The sequence below is a fragment of the Babylonia areolata genome, chromosome 1 (genome assembly GCF_041734735.1).
Source record: "Babylonia areolata isolate BAREFJ2019XMU chromosome 1, ASM4173473v1, whole genome shotgun sequence".
Taxonomy (NCBI): Eukaryota; Metazoa; Mollusca; class Gastropoda; order Neogastropoda; family Buccinidae; genus Babylonia; species Babylonia areolata.
In genome coordinates this window covers 27356252-27361251 of record NC_134876.1, presented here as the reverse complement: position 1 = coordinate 27361251, position 5000 = coordinate 27356252, and the positions used below count along the sequence as shown (strand labels likewise).

General features: G+C 40.7%; 1 protein-coding gene across 1 annotated transcript in view; it reads right to left on the bottom strand.

The window, feature by feature from the left end:
* Positions 1-1358, bottom strand: part of LOC143281460 (chitin synthase chs-2-like) — a 55901-nt gene extending 54543 nt beyond the window's left edge. The window contains exon 1 of the mRNA XM_076586674.1: positions 1295-1358. The gene's annotated coding sequence lies outside the window, so the exon portion shown is untranslated. The remainder of the gene's footprint in view (positions 1-1294) is intronic.
* Positions 1359-5000: the final 3642 nt, after the last annotated feature.

Below are 5000 nucleotides of genomic sequence, written 5' to 3'. Positions count from 1 at the left end.
AAAAAAAAAAATCTTAGGAGTTGGCCACCTCCTACCAGTTGGTCATCTGACCCCCTTCCCCTCCCCCCCTCCCCCCCGTCGCAACTATACGCCAGTCACCTGGATTCTGCGACGTGTAATTATCAGGATCAAGAACTCAGCAGGCAGACGGTGTAAATAAAATGATTTTGAAGTGGTCAAAATAATGAGAAAATCGTGTCCACGTGATGCGAATGCAGGCTCCAGCTCTCAAAGAACCGATATAAAATATTGCATCCATGCAGGTGAATTCAGTTAATTCAGAGGAAGTAGCAACTGTTAAGTGAAATGTAAAAGAGAGAGAGAGAGAGAGTGTGTGTAGCAGGGGAAGAGGCAAGGAGAAAGAGAGTGACAGGGCGAGACGGAGAGAAGGTGGAGAGAAAAAGAGAGAGAGAGAGAGAGAGAGAGGCAGACGGACAGACAGACAGGAAAATAACAAAAACAATAATAATGATAATAATGTAATAATAATGGTATTTATATAGTGCTGAATCTTGTGCAGAGACAAATCAAAGCGCTTTCGCACCAGTCATTCACACACATGCATAACTCGAAAACTGGAGAAACTGAAGATAAGGAAGAGGCAGGGAAGGGAGGCTATTTTAGGAAGAGGTGGGTTTTAAGACCAGACTTGAAAGAGCTGAGTGTGGAGACTTGACGAAGCGAAAGAGGAAGTTTATTCCAATTGCAAGGTCCAGAGACAGAGAAAGAACGGCGGCCAACAGTCGAGTGTTTGAATCTGGGTATGCGTAAACAGAGTGGATCCGAAGCCGATCGTAGTGAGCGAGATGGAGTGTAGAGGTGAAGGCAGCCGCAGAGATAGGAAGGGGCAGTTTTATGAATACATCTTTCACATAGAGTGCTGATCTTGTACTTTATTCGGTGTGAGACAGCGCGCCAGTGGAGATGTTGCAAAAGAGGAGTGATGTGCTCAGATCTTTTCTTTCTGAGGACGAGTCGGGCAGCAGAGTTTTGTATGCGCTGAAGGAACTGAATGGATGAAGCAGGCAAACCAGACAATGGAGAGTTACAGTAGTCAAGGCGAGAGAGAATGAGAGAAACGACAAGTCTAGACAAGACAAGACAAGGAACAAATAATAGTAGGAGAAGAAGGAAAAGAACAGGAACAAGAACAAAAAATAGAACAAGAAGACGGGAAAATGTTGTTGTTGTTTTTAAATACACCATACCGTAAACCATACTCAACGCAAAATTTGTTTTCAGAAAAGGACCTCAAAAACATAATGTTAACCCAATCACGAACACAGATTCTTACCTTCCGGTAGCGAAGACAGTCACCGAACTCACAACAACCTGCGCTGAAAAGTGAAGAATGGACACTGTCAGACCCGACGTGAAACGATGTGCGCATGCAGGTGAGGCAGATAAAGACCAGATAAAGACAAGCCTGAACTGAAGAGGTTTTTGGTGAAGCCCAGACTCAGAGAAGCCGGGCTCAGTACTGATAACGATAAAACCGACAACGCCAAAGGTGTGTTCTACTGTGGGCAACAGCTCGTTGCATTTTGTACGGACAGTCCTATGTGGAATACTAAATCCAGTTATCAGTTCATTAAAAAAAAAATGTGTGTCATGTTGAAAAGAAACCTGGGTTTAAAAAAAACCCAACTGACCCCCCAAAAATATATGATCAAAGATAAACTCTCTTTCTCTATATCTATCTATCTAAATATATGAGCACATAAATTTGATAATTGATGAATAACTAGCCACCGCTTCGAAGTGGTTAGTGTCGCAGACTGACGACTTGGGGGACGCGAGTTCGAGTCCGGCCCCAGCCGAAGTGGTTCAGTTTCGGCTTGTGGCCGGTTCCTCCTACCCAGAGTTGAGTGTGTGCTATGGGCTCAAACTGGAAGACTTGGACCACGCAGTCGAGGGTCGTCCCCTTCACGGATGCCTCTTTAGGTAATGTGGCTAAAATCCCCTCACATCTGCAGTGTAAAACACTCTTACTTTTTTTCTTTTCTTTTTTTTCTTTTCTTTTTTTTTGCACCTTGGATGTGTGAGGCACCTATTAGAACTTTGTGGTTTTGTATGCCTGTTGTCATTTATAACAGTGTGTGTGTGTGTGTGTGTGTGTGTGTGTGTGTGTTATGTAAAATCGTAGGTTTTGTTCAGAGTTTTATAATCTGCTGGCGACAATGTCACGGAATGTTCAACGTCATAGGCATGTCCTTGGTTCGTGTGCGTGAATGCGATTGCACGTGTGCCTAATGTTCTTTTCCATGGTTTTTTTTTTTCTTCTCTCCTTTTTCCAGGTTCTGCGGGGCTGATATTAACAGTTTTCGGCCCTGACATTGCCATGGGTGGTCGGCTTGGCTATAAGCAACAATGAATAAGTGCTTTCAGTAAAAAAATCAAACCAAGAATAATTGTTGACGCACCTTTCTCTTTCATATGGAAAACGAAAACATCAGAGCCTGGATTCGTATTACTGACTGCACACACACACACACACACACACACACACACACAGAGCCACTAATATAGATAGATCGATGATATTTTTTTAATCGTTGATCATGATGAGGATGATACTTATGATGATGTAACAGTGATCTAGTGTGTATAGATAGGAGACTGACCTCCTGAGCAGACCAGGAAGTGACCTGTCCATGCTGTGTGCGGGGGTCCAACAAACAGATAAAAGTGCCAGAGGCGCCAGTCACACTGCTAGCGAGTTGATCAGGTTAAAAGACACCTGTCGGAGGGGGACGGGGCTTCGATTGTGTGGGTCTCTTCTTCCTGCTTGAGCCTCTTTCCCTTTTCTGTCTGTCAGTCTGTCTATCTGTCAATCTGTCTGTCTGCCTGTCTGTCTGTCTGTCTGTCTGGCTGTTTGTCTGTCTTTTTGTCCCAATCGTACTCACCCTCTTCGTGTTATTCTCTGTATTTCTGAGACACACAAACAGAGAGAGAGAGAGAGAGAGAGAGAGAGAGAGAGAGAGATTCAATACACTGTACTGCTGATTTCTTTTTCCCTTTTCCTTATTTTGTTAATCCACCATTCTTGTGGATATATAACTAGTATCACATTTAAATATTTTGAAGCTGTTAATCCACCATGCTGCTTTTGTGCTCATATGTACATATCAATTAAAAATCTACAGCTTTTGAAGGTTTTTTTGATCGACCATGTTCGCATACAACTAAATTGTACATTGCGATTAAATCTCCAGCTGTTGACATTTAATTATCTACTATACTGGAATACTGTTAAAAGTGAACATCACAATACATACAGCACACTCTCAACTCTGGGCAGGAACCGGCCACGAGCCGAAATTGACCCACCTCCGCTGGGGCCGGAGTCGAACTCGCATCTCAAAGTCGTCAGTCTGTGACGCTAACCACTTCGCAACGGTGGCTAGATTTCATTCTGAATCTGATGAAGCATTCCTTGAAAATTAACTCAGTAAAACAGAGAGAGACTGAAGTTGGGGTGGAGAGGGACAAATATGAGTCAGTTGATTGTTGAATACTGGCATTGTGGTTGGTGAAACTGAATGAGGCTTTTGATAAGCGAAGGGCAGTAATTTGCAAGGAAAGTTATCGATTTTGTGCTGTTGTTTCTAATGACTTAACAAAAACTTTGGTCATTACAACATAATGATTTATGGAAGAACACACTATGTTAAATGAATTTAGGGGTTATGAAGTGATGATAAATCAGTAATGGTCGGGAAATGGGGCAGGGGTTTAAGGTAGGACGGGTAGAGGCTAGGAAAGTGGGGTCAAGAAGGGTACGCAAGAGCTTATTATGGAGGAGGATGGGGTATGCATGTGGGGTGCTTAATCTGTACATTTACATAGTTTACACACCTGTCATACCACTCAAAAACATGTCGCTATATTGCATATTGCACAAATGCAACAACTCATACCTACACAAATATATATGCAGCAACTCAACGCCTCACTTACCCACCTTGCGTTTCAACAACGCTGGCCATCAACCACATGTGCTCCATCATGTAGACACGTGTGTCTATAAATGTCAGTGTGCATGTGTGTGTTGCGTGTGAAAACAATAAAAGGAGAAGAAAAAAAAAATCAATTTATGCAAACAACGATGATCACACCCCTTAAAAACGCATGCCTTTAAAATCAGTTCACACAGTATATTTCATTATTAATTTTTGGAACATTACATGTAAATCATCCTCAATGTCCAAACTTACCGCGACGAAGCAGAAAAAAAATACTTGATGGTAAAACATATAAAAAATAAGAATGGCACTGTACAGAAGTATCCACTTTGATCGCAAAACAAGTACACTTACAGTCAATTAGAGTTCATTATATCATCACAATTCTTTTTTGATGTTTTATCAATGAAAATTCGATCTAAGACAGTTTCTTTCTCAACGATTAGAAAGCGACAATCAGAGAAGGAAGAAAAAAAAAGGCTAAAAAAGGAAATATATGATATGGAGAAAAAAATAAATAAAAACGGAGAAGAAATGAAAGCATTATAAAACTTTAAACACACACACACACACACACACACACACACACACACACACACACACACACACACACACACACACACACACACACACGAAATGCTCCAGAATATTAGGGAACATGGAATATGTCCTTCTGAGATCAAGAGCTAAGAAAGACTATCAACAACCCAGAAAGAGGGAATTATAATATGTATTCCAAAAGGTGAAAAACCAAAAGAATTCATTAAAAACTGGAGATCGATTACATCAGTTATTGAATATCGTGTATAAAACTGGTTCGGCATGCATTGCCAACAGAATAAAATCGGTATTGTCATAATTAATTAGTGAAGACCAGACAGGTTTTGTGCCTGGTAGGTACATTAGTGATAACATCTGACTGATATATAATTTAATGCATTATTTACTCTTTTTTTAAAATTTAAATCTCCCTGGGCTACTACTATGTATTATATATATATATATATATATATATATATATATATATAGATAGAT